This window comes from Podarcis vaucheri (genome assembly GCF_965113315.1).
Source record: "Podarcis vaucheri genome assembly, chromosome: 6".
Classification (NCBI taxonomy): Eukaryota; Metazoa; Chordata; class Lepidosauria; order Squamata; family Lacertidae; genus Podarcis; species Podarcis vaucheri.
In genome coordinates this window covers 67414226-67432764 of record NC_138764.1, presented here as the reverse complement: position 1 = coordinate 67432764, position 18539 = coordinate 67414226, and positions in this window count along the sequence as shown.

Sequence of the window (18539 nt, the reverse complement as noted above, 5' to 3'; positions counted from 1 at the left end):
GGTACCTCAGTTTAAGAACAGCCCTGTTTACGAACTATTCAGTTTATGAACTCCCCAAAACCGGAAGTTGTGTCCTGGTTTGCAAACTTTACCTCAGTCTAAGAACGGAATCTGAATGGTGGAAGGGCACTGGCGGTGGGAGGCCTCATTAGGGAAAGCACGCCTCAGTTTAAGAATGGTTTCGGTTTAAGAACGGACTTCCAGAACGGATTAAGTTCGTAAACTGAGGTACCACTGTATTTGGCAGCTCAGCAGGTCTCCAATCTATAGGGGAAGGATGGATTTTTGGCTTTGAACCAGCTGAACTGTAGTATTTAGGTGGTGGTGGGGAACACAACAAAAGAGCTTGGGAGCCGATCATCCACTATGATTAAAAAAGTGTTCTTTTGTAAAATCCAAGTGCTCTTGTGCAACAGTTCTGTTTTCTTTCCCTCTCTCATGCTTTCCCATCTCAGGAGTTGAATACCATAAGAAATTAGAGAGAAAATGAAAATGTACAGTATCTTAGTTCAACACTAAACATTGTAACATAATTCTTTTTTAATTATTAGAAACTCTCATCCAGATATTACTGAGTGCACACAAAACACCTAACCCATTCATTTTGTTGGCACTGTATGTTGTTGTTCTAGATCAGGGGTTGTCAACCTGGTCCTTACCACCTACTAGTGGGTGTTTCAGGATTCTAGGTGGGCGGTAGGGGGTTCCACGGCACAAGCTGAATCCTCCTTCCCTCGAGCAATGGTGGGCGGTAAGGAAATTTTACCATCAAGGAAGATGCATTAGTGGGCAGTAGGTATAAAAAGGTTTACTATCCCTGTTCTAGATGAAGTTGCATGAAGAAACTAACAGCATACTTGTATTCTAAAAGTTATTCTGTGGCTAACTGATTTAAAGTCTGATCTGTAGCTTGGCTTTATTTTACTGCCACCTGCTACCAGCTCTGCCCCAGGATTTTGAACTGTAGAACCAGAGACTTCATGAACAGATTTCTACTCTCCTATGTTTGTTAAATTGGTGATGCTACAAGACTATAGGCATTAGCAGTCTCCTCAAAGCCAATTCGCATCACTTTGCAGCAGGGAGCCACATTTACCGGTATGTCCAGCTCAATATACCTCTGAACTGCAAGTTGGCAGGACCTCACTCAACCAACTGTGAATAATACAAAGACATGTGAAGAAAGTAAAATGACTAGTCTGAACATATGACAAAGTCAACTTGTTAAAATCACTTCAAAAATATGGGTGAAATGTTTTTATAACTGACTCATGGGGGATGGGGTTAGAGGCAATTCCTGACAGGAACTTGCCAGGGGCATTCTCCTATCTACCCTAAATATGCTTCAAATCTACAAATGTCAACTCAAAATTGCTTGTGTTCCCAGGATAGTAATTTAACTTATGTCAATTTTAATGGTTGGGTGAACTTTTGTATTGGACTTTGATGTCTTCCTGTTGTTGTTTTTAAAGTGCAAATTTTCTCATGCCAATTTGTTTCTGACATTAAAGGAAGTAAAAATCCATTTTAGAGTGGAACTTTGGGTGTGGCTCCTGTTAAATAACTGACACCAAAATCCTTAACTAAACATGTAGAAAGAAGTCTTGTTGATTTTGAAAATGCAACTAATTCCTGCTTACATAACTTTTTTTTTTTTTTGGCTTGGAGTGTAAGCTGGAGCTTTTGTTTCACTTGGCCTTCTATAAATTTTGCAGTTGACTATTACACTTAACCAGAGCTGATATTTGCTATTATATTGGCAAAACCATTCAAACATTCCCAACCTGCCCCCCGCCCGACTTTATGACAGGCTGGAAGGGTTTTTGAATTGAATAGATGTATCCCTCTGCTTAGCTGAGCTGGCCTCTTGCCATCTGCTATAGATGGAGTGGTCCAGAAAGCCGTCCAGCATCCACCTCCCCCTTAGGTCGATTGAATGTACAAGTGGGTGGGAGGCTCACAAGCAGAAAGCCCCGAAATGGGGTTTTGAGGGCAGGGAGAGGCAGGACCAAGACACCTTTGGATCTCCTACAATCCTGACTAGTCTCACTGCCATCACCCAGTGGCATTGGGCCTGCTCCAGACCTGATCTCTGCACCAGCCGGCAGCTGGCACAGGGATCAGATCCAATTGCCCTCTCCCCTTCCCCAGCTCCTGCAATGGCCAATCTGAGCAGCTGGGTTAAAGATGTGGCAGTGGCTCCCCACAGCCATGCCAGCAGTGGGTGAAGTTTTTGATTGTGCCCTGACTTTGGAAGTTTGTTCATCACATTTGTGTGCTAATAAAAGAACTATGTTTATAATGGCCTAGTTCAAAATCATGTATGCAAGTTGCCACATATCCTTTGTACAAAGACTGGTAGTAGCTTGCTGGTGTTTACAATGCTAATTTAAACCAATTATTGTTATGGTTCCAGTAAAGTATATTCTAGCTCTTACATATGCATGTAGATCTGCCATTAAACTGCCTTAAGTAACTTTAAAAGTACTACGACACTAGAGCTGATTAGAAATTGCAGATCATCTTTAATAATCATATTGGAAGTGTCATAGTTGAAAATAAATAGCAGATGAACTTGCAAAGGTAAATGAATGTTAATCGAAATCAGACGATTAATCAGTGGCATACAGACAGGTATGCAATTGGACCATAGGAAGCTGCCCTGTTTGCAGTCAACCCTTAGGGCCTTTTGGCTCAGTATGGCCTACAGGAATTCCCCAGGTTTTTGGGTGGGGATCTTTCATAGCCCTAACAGGAAATGTGCACTGGTCCCTGCCAAAGTGGAAGTGTCTCTAAAATGAATCAGTTATGCCTGCTCCACACACATACCATATTTTTTGCTCTATAAGACTCACTTTTTCCCTCCTAAAAAGTAAGGAGAAATGTGTGTGCGTCTTATGGAGCGAATGCAGGCTGTGCAGCTATCCCAGAAGCCAGAACAGCAAGAGGGATTGCTGCTTTCACTGCGCAGCGATCCCCCTCTTGCTGTTCTGGCTTCTGAGATTCAGAATATTTTTTTTCTTGTTTTCCACCTCCAATAACTAGGTGCGTATTGTGGTCTGGTGCGTCTTACAGAGCGAAAAATACGGTATTTCCCTGCTATAGTAGCCTCTTAAGCTGTGAGCGGTGCTGCCCCTAGTTTAAGAGATTGCAGGGGAGATGAGACAAGTAATGTGTGGGTAGATGGCTGATTCTATTCACAGACATGCAAATCTCTAAAATGAATCTGGTGATGAAGTTTGGGAAAGTTACTTGTGTGTAGTTTCTTTCTCTTCCACATGAATGCCATACTTTCGTATTTAGTGGTGGAAAAGGCAGATGGAGAATGATGGATCAGCTTTGCAAGCAGCAACAGCTCCCTAATCCTGGAGTTTGTATCCTGACAGGCCCATGCATGTGACCTTCTACTACAAGGGATCTATTTAATGTGGCAGGCTTTGTTCTTGGCATAGCTGTGATGTTATGCAACACATGCCTAGTACAAGGCCACTGGAAAGTATGTACCATGCTCAGGGTTCAGGCTGTGCCAAAAAGTTCTGAACCCAATATTTAACAGTCCGTAGAGGCTTGAGTCTCATTCATTTTAAATACTGTATGCAAGTCAAATCAAAATTTCAACAAGCCTGGAACTGGTGAGATTTTAAAAGCAGGTTCTTAAGTTTTATGCAGTTTTGCATTTTAGTATGTTGATTGACCTTATTTGCTTTGATTACTGTAATGCTTTAAATGTTTGTTTATGATAAACCCATTCCGACATTGCCATTTCACACAATGCAGTCAGTACTGGTTCAAAGTTCAAGTTTACAAATTGCAACAACGTAGGATGTGCAATATGTTTTTCATTTTTTTTGTCTTTAACCTTTATGGTTTTATATTGTTGCAAACCACTGTGGCACATTTTTATGATACAGCGGTATATAAATATTTTTCGTAAATAAATAACTTATTCCAACCACCCTGGGTTGGATTAAGCTTTTAGAGGCCCTGTGTGCTGCAAAGATTATGGTGCCACTCATATGTTATTAAAAATAAAACAATACTAAACTCTAAAATAAAACAGTAGGGAAGTCAAACACAATTCTGGCTGTTCCTATGATGTGCTTTTTGGGGGGGATATCAAATGTCAAATTCTTTAGAATTCCTCCACCTTTTTTGTGGCACTAAGCATGTTCTTAGTCTGCCTATTGGATGAGCCAGCGCTGCAGCCATCCTTAGAGTGTATTTGAATCATCACCCTCCTACCGCCACTCACAGATCTTCAGTCTATGAGGAGATGGGAGATTGTTAGGACTGTGGGGAATAAACATTTTTTAACTTAAGCAGCAAGTAACAATGACAAAATGAAAAGGAACTGCAGAGGGAGAAAAACTGTTTATATGTGCACTTTTGTTCCCATGTAGCATGCACACTTGCCCAGTTTGCAAATCTTCCTTCAGGTCTATAATTCTCTTGGAAGAATATTACAAAATATTTTGACTTCTGAGAAAATGGGGAAATGCAATTCTTCACCCATTTAGTTTATTTGTTGATACTGATGTGAGGGGTTCAGCCTGATAATTGTGAACAAGTAGTCAGTAAGATTACAAAAGAATATTTATGTCTAGTGTATTAATATCTGGATTTGTTGTTACTTTGTTTCATGAATGGACAATTTGCCTGCAGGGATTTGATCTCGGACAGGTGCTCTGCAGGTGGTAGGTGTGAGAAATGGCCAGTATTTGCAGTTTGAACTTCAACAGAAAAACTGACAAAAGCAAGTTTCCAACTGGAATTAGCTGGAAAATACTACAGTTCCTGTGTGGAGTTCTTACCAAACCATACTTATTCCCCACCCCCCGCCCCAAGATGTAGTGAAAACACACAAACCTATCCACCTTATCAAAAGCAATTCTGTAGCATTTTCTGACCATGTGTATATACAGTTAAGAATAAAATAAAATATTGTATTTTATAGACTCTGTTGAAGTTGCTTTTGGGAATTATGCGATATTCAACCGCATATTTTGAAAACAAGGGATCACACAGAGCTTTGCCTTGTTATTCCTAGTTTCAAATAGATTTAGGTTCACCTTGGGGCCATCCTTATTATTAGGCAGAGTGAGGCAATCTCCTCAGGTTACAGGTACTGGGGAGGGGGCAGCAGCCTCCCAGGCCTTTCCTCCTGAGCTCTTTGGATTCCCCCTTTCTGTTGGGAATCACAACTGTGTGTGTCACACAGCCTGTCATGCACACCTTAAACTAGCAGGGGCAACTCGTGTAGTGGAGGGTGCTATTCCATTGCCAGTGTTAAAGTAAGATTCAGCCACCGAACCAGTGAGGAGAGCTGTACATGGAGTGGGGAATGGCAAGGGATTTTGTCATTTGCTTCAGGCAGCAAAATATCTTGGATCAGCCCTGGTGTACCAGATTTTCTGTGAATTGTAGTGTGTTTGTGTGTGTGTGTGTGTGTCTGTGTCTCTGTGTGTGTGTTATCCTTAAAGCTTACCATAAACTTGTCTGCTTAATATATTTTGCTTTGTTTTCACAAACAGATTTATACCAGCACATTTATCTGACATCCTCAGGATATTATTCCTGGGGTTTTCCTTTTGTTTGTTCTGTATTTCTCTCCAACGTATCAAATCTGTTTGGAAGATATTTACTATCTATGTTCTGCCTTTCCAGTGGATGCTCAAGGAAGCTAACAATGAAATATAAATACTTCGTTTATTTTAAGGATGCATTCTCTAGATCATATCACAGCTCAGCTGAACACAATGGATGCCTTGTGCTTCACAGAGCGCTGCAGCTGCATGGAGCTCATATAATTGGACACCCTTAATTCACTTGCCAGACAGAGCAGAGGTGATCATTATTTTGGGAAAATGGCTGGAGAACAAAATCAGGAAGCCACCAATAATAGGAGAAAGGAATGAGTATTTTTTGAGCCCAATGCATGTTAGAATTCTTCTTCAGGGATGCTCCTAAACAATCAATTTCAACTGGTATATGCACAATTTGAATTTGTAAAATGCTTTGCAATCTCTGTTTTGTTCCCAGTGGCGTAGCGTGGGTTGTCAGCACCCGGGGCAAGGCAAGTAATTTGCGCCCCCTAACCCGTGGATTTGTGCCCCCTAACCCGTGGATTTGCCCCTCCTAACCCCAACCCCCAGATGTTGCGCCCGGTGCGGCCGGCACCCCCTGCACCCCCCCAGGCTACGCCACTGTTTGTTCCCCCTTTGATTATGCACATTTAGGTTCTGGATGTAAGCTACATCTGGGGGTGCATTTTTCAAAGTTCTTTTTCTCCCCCCAAAAAAATAGCTTCTGTACTTAGATTTTAAAGGGGTTTGTTTGAATAAAATTTGAGAACATCACCATACATCAAAGGGTTAGGCCTAGTAAGAACATATTTATATTGGGAATAAGGTGTGTAGGCAGGTTGGCTCTGGGGGAAGTTACTCCCATTTGCTGGAGTAATATTTTTGAAATGAGCTGGCTTGATTTACAATTTGAAGTCTCCTCCCTTGTAAAGAGGAATTCATCCACCAACACACTTTATGGGGCAGGGCTGGGCTAGGCTGAGCTCAGCCTAAACCTGGTGCACATGTCTTATTTTACCTCACAACACTGGCCTGCACAACCTTGTCATGTGGGTGGACAGAATTCCTGAACATTCCTGTACCTAGTGATTCTTCAGTCTGAACCCTTGAAATTGTTCACATGGGTGCTGTCAGGTTGTTAGGCTGGACTGCAGATACCGAAAACAAACACACCTTTGCCCACACACAAACTTGTTTAGACACCTCTTTGTGTTTTGGAACTCACAGTGTTGTGACAAAAGCCAGCATCATAGTTGGTTCTAGGCAGCTATAATTAATAGTGAGGGTTTATTATCTCAGTAAGTTTGCATATTGTTACTCCCACTTCTTCCCGCTTTTCAAATTACAAAAGTATGTAAAGGAATGTGGCATTTATTTAAATTCCACCTTTCTTTTGTGGAACTCAGACTGTGTTTTAGTCTCACAACAGCTTTATGAGGGCCAGGCTAAGAGAATGTGACTTAATGGATGCACAGGTATTTGAATGTGAATTTTCCTATTGCTTGGAAAGTTCATTTTAAAATGAAACTGTGCGTGTGTGTGTGCTTGCGCGCGCACACGCACGCACACACACACACTTTTATTTCTATGCTGCCTTTCCATAATTCAAAACATGCTCAAGGGGATTCTGCTGCCTGAGGCAGTCGCCTCACCTGGCCTGGGTGGGCCAGCTCTGGCAACACCATGCAAATAAGCTGCTAATGTGTACATAGTCTTAGACTTGTACAAAGTAGCACTGCCACTTCTTTGTCTGTCAAGCTTCTATGTCTTTCACAGTGCATGGCAAAATATGTTTTTTCCTTCACTTCACCTCCATACTTGAACAGCTGTCAAAGGCACAGGAACTATTGCCAGGGGGGAAATAGCAACCCTAAGGTATATGTGGGGGAGAGATCAGAGAAGACATGCCATGACTAGCCTCTCCTTTTATTTCAAGATTGGAGGTGATGGCTAGATTTTCTGCTGGTTTACATAGCTATTTATACATCACACACATCTATATGTCCATTTCCTGGAATAATAAAATTCAGTCTTCAAGGAACCCCATAAAGAAAAAGTGTAACGACGTATGCATGAATGCACGGAACTAGAAACATACACACACCTTGGTTTAAAGTCCAAATATTTATTATTTGTAATCAGTCTGAAAAGAAGTGTTGATGGCGGAGTTAGCTAATACATACTCCTTTTTTGGAAGATTGACTATGTTTAGTATACAGAACAAATATGACAGGAACTGTGAACTAGAAATGTCAATTATTTTTGGGCAACCCCAAGGCCCCTGTCTCCCTTTTTATGGTTCTTTGTCTTCAGACCTCTACTTGTCCTGCACATTTCCCTGAAGAAACCTGCTCTTTACCACTTAATTGGAGCAATCATCAATCAGGGTTTCAGAGGAGTGATGTTTGCTCCAATTCAGTGGACTTTCCTGGGGGAAATGCTGGACAACAGAAAACTGCTCAGACTTGTGCCTGGAAAGCATGGGACAGTTGAAAAAAACAAACTGGTCCATTCAAATATCAATAAAAGACTTTTCTGCCTCATCCATCAACTACATCGAGGGAACCTCATGCAAGTGAGACTGGGCCTTCAAGGCACCCTCTCACAGGTAATTCCAGTTAACAGAGGTGTCAAACAAGGATGTATACTGGCACCCTTCCTATTTAATTGCTATATAAATAATCTCATCCTTGATATGGCATCCCCACCCCTTCTCGCCCCCACCCTTGGGAAGAATAAAGTGCCAATTCTGTTCTATGCTGATGATTTAGTTTTGTTATCTCAGAATAAAAAAGGACTTAGAAGAATGCTGGTCAAATTTGGACAGCTGTGTTAAAAAGAGCATCTAAAAATTAACTACGATAAAACCAAGGTCACTCAGACCTGTGCTTCCTGAGCAAGGGACAAGTAGTGAATGAGCCCTTGGACTGTCTTTCAGACAGAGAATGCCTTCCAATAGAGGGCTGCCCTCTGATAGCCCTTCAAACGCGGGACTCATCTGTGAAGTTGGACAGTGGAGCAGACTATATGGTGAAACATAGTGAAACCGTTGAATCATACTTGCATGAAGCTTTTAAGGGAAAGCAAAATCAGGAATGTATCCTACCCATTTTTAAAAAAATAGACTTTACTAGTTTTAAAATATGTAAAAGAATAAAAAGAGTGAATGGAGAAAATTCTCACCCCCATATAAAAAATCACCTTAACCATCACATATAGGATTTTCCATACTGTTTGAATTACATAAACTAGTTTCAAAACTTCATGTGTAAGAATAGTTAAAAATTGTTCCCTTTCTTTCCCTTCTCAGGATCAGAAATAGTTTCCACTAATTGTTCTTTCGTGGGACCTGTCAGTGCTCTCGGAAACCATGTGAGCTTCGCTGAATGTTAAACATCACTGCTTCAGTTTGTCCTTTCATTTTCTCTGAATAAGTGTTTTCCTTTGCTTTGGAATATTCTTGAGTATTGCAAGTTTTAAAAGCTGTCCTAAGGTGACATGTACATTTACAACTTGATTCTCTTACTACCTAGAAAGGAAGTATTTGTTAGAAGGGTGGAGTGCTTCTTTATAAGAGAAAGGACTACAGAGATTGCACAGTCGTTCCAGGTGCTTTTGCTTGTATTAACCAGGTCTTCTGCACTTGCATAAGAATAAATATGGAGCAAAGTGGAGCGTGATATTCTTAGGCATCGATGCCCCTCATACCAGGGTTGCTTTCAGATGACACCTATATATTGAGTACTCATCCTGATTTGTTGGTGCAAATTTTGCAGGGTGGTTAGACAATATTGGTTATTTATTGAACATTCATTCTGATTTGTTTGTGTGGAGGTTCCTGGAGAGAGCATTTTCTTATCACTTTCCTTATTGCAAAAAAACTTTGCTTTTGAGGGGCAGGGTAGCACCAAATCCACTCTAAGAAAGCCAGTGTGGTGTAGAGGTTAAGAGCGGTAGTCTCGTAATCTGGTGAACCGGGTTCGTGTCTCCGCTCCTCCACATGCAGCTGCTGGGTGACCTTGGGCCAGTCACACTTCTGTGAAGTCTCTCAGCCTCACTCACCTCACAGAGTGTTTGTTGTGGGGGAGGAAGGGAAAGGAGATTGTTAGCTGCTTTGAGATTCCTTAGGGTAGTGATAAAGCGGGATATCAAATCCAAACTCTCTTCTTCTTCTTCTCCTCCTCCTCCTCCTCCTAATTGCAGAACCTGAAATTGCTGCGATGCGACTGGATCCCACCTGACAATAGCAATGGTCTGAAAATGCCCTAAGAACTGGCTCAGTAAGACTGTTCTATAGTCTGTATGGGTCAAATACAATTTGAAATTTCAACTATATCTCCAGATCAAGCAGATCAACAACCCAGGCCTGGTGGTACCATTCAGCATAGTCAGCAATCAAAAATCCTCTGCCATGCCTTTGCTGCTACTGCTGACCTTCATCCTTCATCCGTGGTACCATTTCTGGTTCCTCTGTCCATGGTGTTACACCATGCTCCTCACTCTCCTTGCTCTTTGCAGGGTGGTTCCTCCCATTTGCCCACTTTTAGAGTGTGGAGGAGCAGAGAAATAAGACAGAGATCTGGTGTCACCTGTCACGCTTTGCACGGTAAGAGGTGTGTGTTTGCAAACTTGAAGACAGCCCTGTATTTGCTCTTATCTTTCATGTCACTGCATTTCAGTAATCCTGGATCTGCCATCGGCAATGGAATGTTGTGTGTGTATTTAGCAGGGTGATAAATCTTACCAAAGTCACCCATATATAGAAATCACAAGTCTGAACCAGTTTATTCCTGATGGTGCAGCAGTTACTCCCCAGAGGGCACAGAGATCAAACTGACTGTTCACAGTCATACTTTATTCCCAAAAACATCAACCTGAGATTTCAGAATTACTTTTCTTGTTTCTATGCACAACATATAAAACAGGTAGTGAAGATGTTCTGATTATACTTTATTTACAATGCACTCCCTTGTTACATTGATATCAGCATCTTGGTTTCCTTTGGATCGGTTTCTACACATTGAGGAAGGTAAAAGGAGAACTGCCTGGTTGCTAAGAAGTGAGTAGATCATAGGATCATAGGGTTTCTGCTAAGAACAGTAGACCAAGATCACCTGGCCCATTTAGCTCAATATTTGTTGACTTTGACTGACAGTGGCTCTCCAGCATTTTGAATAGTGCTGCCTTTTCCTCAGTGTTGTCTACAGATGCCAGGGACTGAGCCCTAACTAGTACAGTGTAGACATGGGAAGTCAAAAATAATGCCACAGATCCCTGATCTCTAGTCATATTTTGAATTTAGCAATGTTCACATAAATTTGCCTAGGGTTAAATTTGATGGCTGTCAAATGCCACATTAAATGATTTTAATTTGGAGAGAATATAGAGATTTATTTGACTCCTTGCTGCTGCTGGAAAATACTGTTCTTGTATCTGTTAATTGTTTCTGTTTATTTCAACCATGTATGTTATCTTGAAAGGGAGCTTTAAAATGTTTTCAATCAATAAAGATATAGGAAGTTCCTGATTTTGGCTATTGTTTCTTTTAATAACCAATCTGCAGATTTTGATCACCATTTTGTTTGTCAAGGTGCCTTTACCTGAGTTCCAAACAATGCATGTCAAAAAAAGCAAAGGCGGACACAGACGTAAGCAACCAGTTGGATTGCAACAGCCCAATCCTTAAAGGGCATTGCTGACATAAGCTCCATTATCTTCCACCTAAGGATTCTGAGTTACACAAGAGAAGTGTTTGAATAAAATTAAAAAACAAAACCCTGCCTAGAGCCTACCTCTGTGAACAGGGCTAAACAGAGTTAGGGAACAATGACATTGATGACTGCATATCGTGCATATCGTGTCTGACTTTGCATTCCCTTTCCTCCAGCAGACTCTGTTTTGGGGCTTTGATTGGTTTGTTGAGTTGGCAAGTTAAAACTAGTGTGAGGAATGAGTAGCTGCAGGAAAGGTACTCATCCAGCCACAAACTCTTCAAGCTGCAAATGAAATGAGCAAACACTGTAGTCAGTGTAAGGGGAAGTAATATAAATGAGAGGTCAAAGACCTGGTGAATGTGTGCTAATCTTACATATGAATTCATATCAGCTGTAAATCAGAACTATCCAGATGCACTCTCATTCCTTTGCCTTCATTCTCAGCTCAGTTCCACATTCCCTCCCATGTCTTTAGTTTCTGAATTTTAGCCAAATGATTGTTTCTTCCTCAGTTGTGCTTCAGGACTCCCTGTTAAATCATCTGATGATCCAGATAACTACCTGCCAGCTCATTCTACCACCAGTGGCAATCAAGGTCAGAATTTTAGCAGCAGCTTTGTTGATAGAAAATACAAGGCAGAGAACAACACAGCTCTGCCTCCAGTTACCACATCTGCCTTGCAACGTACTGTTTACAGGTGTGATGGGAAACACCTTAGCTACAGCCTTCAAGTTTAAAAAAACAAACTATCAGGCTTTGCATGTAATCTGATAACCTGCTGGGCACCATCCAAAGTGAAGCATTTGGGTCCCACTAATTATTATTTGAGAGTGCTAAGCGCATGTGCATCCTCAGCAATTCTGTTGAGATACACGGGACTTAAATGTTCCTAATGATGGTTGGATCATGACCCTTGTCTTTGTCTTCTGGACCATGAATGGAGTGCTGCACCCCATTCTGGGTGCCACCAGGTTTTAAGGAGGGGATTTACAAACTACAGTGTGTGTTGAAAGGGGAGCAACCAGAATTATAAGATGTCTGGAAGAAATCTTAATGGGGAAGGGTTTGTTCTGTTTAGCCTGGAGAAGGGAAGGTCAAGAGGAGACATGATAGCTATTTTCAAATATCTGAAGGGGTCTCATGCAAAAGATGGAGCAGGCTTGTTTTCTTTCCCCCCAGTTAGCAGGACAAGAACTAATGGGTGGAAATGGCAAAGAAGAAGTTGTCATTAGGAGAAATTGTGGGACAAGCTGCCTTGGGAAGTGGTGGACTCTTCCTTGCTGGGCATTATGTTGGCAGAGGATTGATGGCCATTCAATGATGTTGTAATTTGTAAGATTCCTGCATCAAACAGGGAGTTGGAGTAGATTACCTCCAATGTCCCTTCTAATTCCTAAATTCTGTGAAGAAGAACATGGTGATGTAGCCTTGAATTATCTAAAAGAGCTAGAATGCAGTTTCATCACCTGTGACTCTGTTGGTTACTCTGACCAGGAGCCTACAATGCCTTACATATTTTGGGGCACTGTATCCCTATCCACAGGGACTGTTTACTAGTTTCCAGGCTCTGTTGTTTTTTAAAAAATCCCATCAACGTAGTTATGTAACTAACTGTTAGGTAATGGTGATTTCCAAGGAAACAACTTTGTGTCTAATGAATACATTTTGCATCATCGTTTACAGGATGCTTCTGGCAAAGTTGGCACTTCGTACAATGGTGCAGAAAAATTCAAGTAGCAACAGCCCTTATGGAAAACACCATGGCACTGTGGCTACTTCACTGCAATTCTGAGACAACATGCCAGAAAGAATTTCCACATGTTGTTGCTTAGCTGAGCAGCAATTAACAGAAGTTTCATAAAGCTATATCACTCTCTGCAGTGTTACTGTTCACCTCCATATACACCAACCAGGCTTGCACCCTTGGGAGCTCACCTGGTACTGCTAACACAGCGGCTTGACTTTACCCCCAGAGGCACACTCCATTGTCAAGACAGACAGATGCCAACAACTAAGTGCTACTGCAGAGAAGTCAATGCATTTTAGGACTTCAAACACCATGACAGTGAAGAATTGTTAGGGAAAGAGATGACAAGAGGTATAGCAATGGAAATTACAGAATCGAAGAAGAAGAAGAAGAAGAGGAGGAGGAGGAGGAGGAGGAGTTTGGATTTGATATCCTGCTTTATCACTACCCTAAGGAGTCTCAAAGCGGCTAACATTCTCCTTTCCCTTCCTTCCCCACAACAAACACTGTTAAGTGAGTGAGGCTGAGACACTTCAGAGAAGTGTGACTAGCCCAAGGTCACCCAGCAGCTGCATGTGGAGGAGTGGAGATGCGAACCAGGTTCCCCAGATTACGAGTCCACCGCTCTTACCCACTAAACCACACTGGCACACTAACATTGAAGGGGAGCTTGTAGACTAACTTTTACAAAACTGACACCCTCCAGATGCTGCTGGACTACAGTTCCCACCAGGGGAGTTGTAGTCCAACAACATCTGGGCGGCGTCAGGTTGGTGAAGGCTGCTGTTGTTGATCATCTCCTGCTCAGTGCAAAAAATTCAGGATCACAGCATCCCCAGCAGAAAACAGTCTCATTTCTTCCTGAAAAAGTTATCATGAGGAAGAGCCCAGCCACGTCACTAGGTAATTAGTTCTATCAATAAGCATTTTTCTTAATGTTCAATTAGAGTCCTTTTGGCGTTTGCCTCCAAGGATGGGTCATAGGAAAGGGTTAAATGAGTGTGATGTGATTTGCCAGTGGGAATGCAAGGGGTGGAGTAAAAGTTAGAGTGGGAGGTTTTGAAAGTTAGTTGAGGTTTGGGAATTGGAGAAGGAAGAGGGAGGAATAGGCAGTGGGTTGGTCAAGTTGTATTGTGAGTGAGTGAGAGGAATTGTTAGGTGGCGTCAGATAGATAGTTGGGGATAATCAGTTTGAACTTGTTAGGAATTAAGATTAAGAAACTGTCAAGAAAAACTAACTGAAACCATAAGGTTGTTCCTGCGTGTAAAAATAAACTTGATATTTGTTTATGTTAATAACTGTCTGGACTCCACGTGTCCCCGTGAGAAACGGGGTGGTGGCAGCGAAGAAAGCAATCACAGTGGTGGCACAGGGTCAATAGACCGTCAAACGTCCGGGGGCCCTGTGTGATCGCCACAGTCCTGTATCTTAAGCCCATTAGATCCTGTTCTCTGTGGTAGCAGAAAACAAGTCTTTGTCGTCTTCTACAGGTATGTGGTATCACCTTTCCCTGTCAAGGTTCTCTTTCCCAGGCAAACTGTACCCATAGGAATCCCTCATAGGATTCTTTTCCTGTGATGCCAATAATCTTTGTTGCTCTTCTCAGAATCTATTGCAATTTGTCTTAAGACACAGTACTTCAGATGAGGTCTGACTAGCACAGAATGAAATGGAACTATTACTGAGAAACTATGCTCCTATTAATGCAGTCTAAAGTGGCATTCACCTTTTCTGTAGCTGTAGGACACAGCTGACTCGTGTTTAGTTTATGAAGATAAAAAGCATCACAAGACTTTAAGCGGAGGCATTTTAAACTGGCTTCTGTCAGGTCATTATACCTGATGCCTATTAAAGTGCCTATTCAGGCCAGTCTCACAATTCCTTGATTTTAGCTTGCCTTCATCTGTGCCGCCTTCCAGGTAGATACCACAGTCAGAAAGTCCCTTTATGTTCCTTCTGATGTCATTTGATTGCAAAATGTCTTCTGACAGTTACTGCATCAAGGAAAATCTGGCCCTGCCCAAGTGATCTTTGTCACTTCATTGCATATGCATTTTTCTTTGGGTACATCACAGTCCAGATTCAGGAGACAGAGATTTGGGAGATATTAGAGTTAATATTTTCCCTAGGGAAAAGTGGGACATTATGGGATCAAATCAGAAACTGGGACAGCCTCTGTAAATCTGGGATTGTCCCTGGAAAAGAAGGGGCACTTATGTTTATCAGACTAATGGAAGCAATTTATCTATGACCAGCTCTTGGACACCTGGGAGATCAGCTAATCAACACAGTTGTGCACTCAGTGGCCAATTGCACGGGTCTTTTCTACAGAATCAGCACTCACTCACAATGGTGGCAGGTCAGGAGCAAGATACATGTAATCAGGCTCAGACCATGTGGATAAGCCGCTACTGTTTGGCTGGGAGAAAGTAAGCAGCACAGTCAGAGGTCCATCTAGTGGAGATATTTTAGAAACAGGTAAAGTAAAATCCTTGAGTCAGGATTTTGCTAAAGTAACTGTGGAATTCTGAAGAGCAACAGTGTAAATGGACAGGAGAAGACAGGTGCAAAATTCTAGAAAAAACTTTCACTGACATCCATTGCTGCTGGGGAGATATTTTGTTAAACTGTTTAGAAGAGTAATTAAATGTTTCAGTTCTGCCTCCAAACTGTTGCTTTTCTGTGAGTGGGATTAGATCATATACTAGCAAATTTAGTTTATGGAATTAAAGTGGATTTGGTGCTCTTGTGCAATAAACCTGCTTCCACAAAACAGAAATAAAAATTGGGCTATTTCTGGTAAGGAAAGTGACAGGGAAACATGGAGTAACAATTGCTTGACACAATGTTGTTGTTGTTTAGTCGTTTAGTTGTGTCAGAGTCTTCGTGACCCCATGGACCACAGCACGCCAGGCACTCCTGTCTTCTACTGCCTCCTGCAATGTTACATAACCTCATAGAATTACAGAGTTGGAAGGGACCTCAAGGGCCATCTAGTCCAACCATATGCAATAACCTCCAAAGGGTGTGCCTTCCACTGTTGAACAGCAAACCAACTGTCATTGCAAATGAATAAGAATGAATGCTCTATAAATAGGTTGCCTGGATGTGCTTTTAGTTAACGCTCACTGATGGTTTTTTAATTTCTGAAATAATCTCACCCGTGATATCTGCACTGGTGGGCCAAATCTGGACCATGGGCTGGAGTCCCCCTCCCTGCTCAGCTTAGCCAAGACCTTGTGAGTATGTGGGCTCCCGGAAAAGACCTAATCATTTTGCTCCTCTTTGCTCCTTTTTACTGCTGTGCTGAGCTAAGCAAAGGTTTGGCATAGCATGTTGTCTGAACCAGGACACATGGTTAAACTAATCAAGAGCTGAAATCACATCACAGTGTAAATTCATGTCACTCATATTAATGATGATGATAATACATTTACTTTAAACAACAGCAAAAGCTATTTAATCACTTGGGAATGCTACAAAATCTTGAAACTCTGCTCTGTGCCAATAGGAAAAACTAGGGAAAGAAGTGTACACACAAACAAACCAGACTTTTAAAATAAAAAAATCAGATGAAAGTTACACACAAAACCTCCTTCATGCTTTTCACATAAAAGCCCACAACAAAACCATTGATTGGAGCACAGGCCATCATAATACCCTTAAGGAAGACCATAGAAAGGCCAGTCAATCAATATATCAATGTAAAATAATGTTTGGTGTCAATGCCTTTGTCTTATGCTCAGCGAGGAAGAAAAAAGAATATTACCTGCAAGTGTGATAATAAATTTTTGCTTATATCATTTCATTATATGCTTATATCATTTCATCATTATTATTCTACTTTGAATGCTGTAGGTTCAGTTTCAAGACGGTGATTGAATTGATGGAGACTGAGAACTTACTTAGGCTTGTAACCCAGATCCGTTCTGTCAGAGCTTTATACCCTTCTAAATAGTTTGCTTCTAAGGATATTAAATTTGTTCAGTTGGGCAAGCTGGCAAGATACACTGAAGAATAGCTTTATAGCTTTATGTAATATGTAAAACAGACAATAAATACCAAAATATGATTTAAAAAATGCAGATCACAGGGAAACAAATCCCATAATGTAGTGGTAACATATGAATTGGACCTAAGGCTATGTGTATTTGGAATAATGTTTACCTTGCAGTGTTAAATTTACACACACTCCCCGTAAAAACAAGACAAAAAAGCTATGGGTGCATCTCTTCAAATGGGCTCTGTTATTCATGGCAGTGTTTTTCCAGAGCCACTTGATGGCAGCATTGTTCTGCACTTGCTGTGTAATAAGAGAAGCAAAATAGTAGACAATTACCACAAATTATGAGGTGCTGAAGTGTCTTGCTGCAAGGTGTTGTCTGATACCAATCTGATTAAAGCACATTGTGTGTGGGGAAAACACCAGGATTGGGTTGAGAAGGCTGGGTAGTAGTAGTAGTACCTACTACTACTACTACTACTATAATAAGAATAATAATAATTTATTATTTATACCCCACCCATCTGGCTGGGTTTCCCCAGCCACTCTGGGCGGCTTCCAAAAGAATATTAAAATACTATGATACACCAAACATTAAAAGCTTCCCTACTAGTAGTTCAGAATGCCCTTCTTCTGGGAGCTGGTACATTACAGGTACAATATCCATAAAGGCACACTTGATAAAAATGGGTCTACATATCACATTAGTTTTATAGTTACCAATATTGCCAAGATGGAAGCAGCAAAATAAGATAAAGAATAAGATAAAGACCTTGTTCACACTGCCTTCTGACGCAGGAAGTTCTTGCATGGTGATGGAAGGGGAGGTACAAAGACTGAGAGTGAGATCGCTATTATTTTTCTTGGCAGCCTTATATCAACCAATTATTAACATTACCAGAGAAACAATTAGGCTTGGTCCTATCAAATCGCACGATATGGTTATTATTTATCTACCAACCTTTGAGCTAGCAAACACACTTTCCAAAGTAGGACAAAATGAAGAAAAACCAAACCAAACCACAAGAGGAGTCTAAAGGGATTAAGTGATTCAGCCCCATTGATAAAGCATCAAGGCAAACAGTTAAGCATATAGGCCAGTTGTATAAATTTAGCAACTAGAACAACTGATTACCAGTAAATCATTTAAAACTAACAAACCACAGTTGCTTTTTATAGATACTTATTATCAATTTGATATGTGGATGTTAAGAAATGAAAAGAAATATGTAGATGTTAACATATGAAGCCCAATAAACAACAATGACCAAAACGAAAGAAAGAATGAAAGAACGAAAGAAAGAAAGATGGTTTTGAAGGTAGAAAACGGATGTACCGTGGTACCTCGGGTTACAGACGCTTCAGGTTACAGACTCCACTAACCCAGAAATAGTACCTTGGGCTAAGAACTTTGCTTCAGGATGAGAACAGAAATAGTGCAGCGGTGGCGTGGTGGCAGAGGGAGGCCCCATTAGCTAAAGCGGTACCTCA